Source organism: Schistocerca americana, chromosome 9, assembly GCF_021461395.2.
Source record: "Schistocerca americana isolate TAMUIC-IGC-003095 chromosome 9, iqSchAmer2.1, whole genome shotgun sequence".
NCBI classification, from domain to species: Eukaryota; Metazoa; Arthropoda; class Insecta; order Orthoptera; family Acrididae; genus Schistocerca; species Schistocerca americana.
This window is the reverse complement of record NC_060127.1, coordinates 192,565,812-192,568,725: the sequence shown is the minus strand read 5'-3', so window position 1 is coordinate 192,568,725 and position 2,914 is coordinate 192,565,812.

The following is a 2,914-nucleotide window of genomic DNA, read 5'->3' as shown; positions in this document are numbered from 1 at the left end:
ATCTATCTCCTTTTTTGTATAGTGGATGAATTATTGCAACATTCCATTCCTATGGAACTTCTCAGTATTACAAATGTCAGTAAGATGATTTTGTAAGTTCAGGATAATTTGTAGATTTGCATATTTCCAAAGTTCTGCCACTAGTTGGTTCTTACCTGCTGCTTTATAATTCTGAAGTGAGTTAATGACTGCTTGTATTTCATTTGGATGTGGTGGTATAACTTTTTCTAAATGCGTTTTGTTTCTTGGATAGGGGTCAAGTTCCAAATGATTTTCAGGTTCTGCACTATTCAGTAACTGTTTGAAATATTTAGCTAATATCATTGAATTGTCATAATTGTTATGTGCTATCTTTCCATTTGTATCCTTCATCATAAGAGTATGTGGAGTGTATTTCGACTGGTACTGTTTGAATGTCTGATAGTAATCTCTTGTCTTGTGGTGATTAAAAACATCGTTGATAGATTTTAACAAATTCTTATGAAATTGCCTTTTGACCCTTATAATTTTTTTATCGGTTGATCGTCTAGCATTTATTAATTCCTCCCTGGAGCTTTCAGTTTTCTTTTGTGGGCCATTTAACCAGAAACAGAAAATGTAGCTCACCCCGAATGGGCACTGGGTTTGGGCAGCCAGCAAGTGCCCATAGGTTGCACAGAACTGGCACTGCACATGGGCAGACAGGGCAGTGTGGTGTAGCTCACAACTCCCCTCATTGCCATGAGATGTCACTCTGACTGCCAATTAAATAATGGAACAATTACCATTTGTGCTTCCTGAAAATTTTCCTCGTGTGCACTGCTTAAATCTCTTAATTTATATGAAAGTCATGATATTAAGTTACCTAATGTTGGTCCCTGAATTATAATCATAACTCTTTGCAATGGCCAATAAGCAAAGTTACCAATGCACCACTCAAGTCATCTGGCTGTAGACATTTACAACTGGTGCAAAGCTGGGGCAGGTTGCTAGTTGTATTTATTTTTATCTACCGATAAACACCATTTGTGAGTAGACTTTCATGAGATAATTGATGTCTATCCTCGTGCATGTGCCAGCTTAGATTTTTCAATGTTTCCGTGACACTCCCCTGTGATCATAGAAACCTGTATCTAGTCGTGCTGCCCTTTTTGTGCATGTTTAATAGCCCTGATGGTCCTATGTGATTTGGGTACAAACCACTTGAGCAATATTCTAGGATTGATCACACAACTGTTCAATAACCAATCTCTTTTGTAGAGAGACTGAATTTTCCCGGTATCCTACCAATGAACTTATGTTGGCCACCTACTTTTCCTAGAGCTGAGCCTCTGTGATTGTTCCAAGTGCGTAATTTTACATTTTTGAACATCAGAAGCAAGTTGCCGATCTTGTATCGTTCTGAAATTTTATCAAGACCCGAATGGGTGTGTGAGCAGCTTTTTTCAGATATAGTTTTTCATTGTAAATGACTGCATCATATGCAAAAAGTCTGAGGTTACTATTAATATTTTCTGCCTTAAATTACTTTAAATTTGTCAGTGACTCTTCATCCAAGATAACATGCCTCATTGTGTCTGACACGAAATCCAGAAAATCTAGTCAAAAATTTCGCAAAATTTCAGTTGAAAACTTCTTTATAGATTATGACAGGGATTTGACTGGGCAGTAGTGCTTTGTTTAATGTTGATGATTTCAGCTGTTTCTCAGCAAACTGCCTGGATTCCAATGTGCTTTAGTATCCTTCTTCCAGGATTCAGGGAGGCACTTCAGCCCCAGATCAAATCCACCTAGCAGTGTAATGATGACAGCTGGTGTGCCCCAGTTGTGCGTGGTTTTTAGGCACTTTACCACATCGGACTAGGTGAATACTGGGCTAGTATCCACAGCCACCCCAGTTACATAATTTTCAAATATTTCACAAACACTGTTGCACTTACATGTGGGATAACACTAGATGGAGAGTTGGGTGCTATATCCTGCTATTAGTGTGAGTGAGAGTGAGTGTGCCAAGTGTAATGTCACTGTGTGTACGTGCTTAAATCAGCCGCAAACTGTATCAGCATGGGCAGCCATTAGAGGCAGCCTGAAGGAAGCGAGTACACGGTACAGACTCTGCCGTGCCATCTCCTGGCAACTTGCGCCTATATGCTTGTAAAGCAGCACTGACTCGTACCCACTGTGTTCTTTTAGTTTGTGCCGTTCACATCAGATATTCTTTGTGTTGCATATGTTGCCTTTTCTGTATGATTGTTTTGTCTTGTTACATGTGTAGTCACAAGAGGCATATTTCCATTATTCTTTAGTGGTTTGTGAATAAAGCCATATTTGTGTTATTTGGATCCATTTTGTGTATTACATGTTTACTACATGATTGGCAAGGAGTTTGGAATGATTTCTGCGTGTGCAGTCATTAAGTGCAGTATCATCAGGCTCCCTCATTTCTGGCACCATGCTGCTGGTCCTGATTGAATAGCTATCTTTCGTAGCTAGCATTCCTACCTGTCGATCACAGGGTCATGAGTTCAATTCTTGGCCAGGTTGGGGATTTTCTCTGCCCGGTACTATATTTTTACTCAAAAGAAGCATTTAATATTTTTCAAGCTGGTAATGTTAAACTCGTTGTTATTAAACTAGGGTGTGTAGTGTCTCTGTTTGTATGCCTGTGAAGCAACTATCTTATTAGGCATCAACTACTCCCAGAGGCAAGTTAACGTCATGATGGAGAAGCAGGTGCTTACTCTGATGGTTGCCTGTAAAATTACATTTCAAGCATGAAAAAGGTCATTTTAAAATCAACATGAAAAACCAAAATTCCAAAAGTATCAAACACAAAAAAATGCTTACCGAAGAGAAAAAATTTATCGTGCTCAGCACCCTCCTCCCGCCCTGTGGTGCAACTGATGTCCCTTTCTCCAAAAATGTACTCAATGGG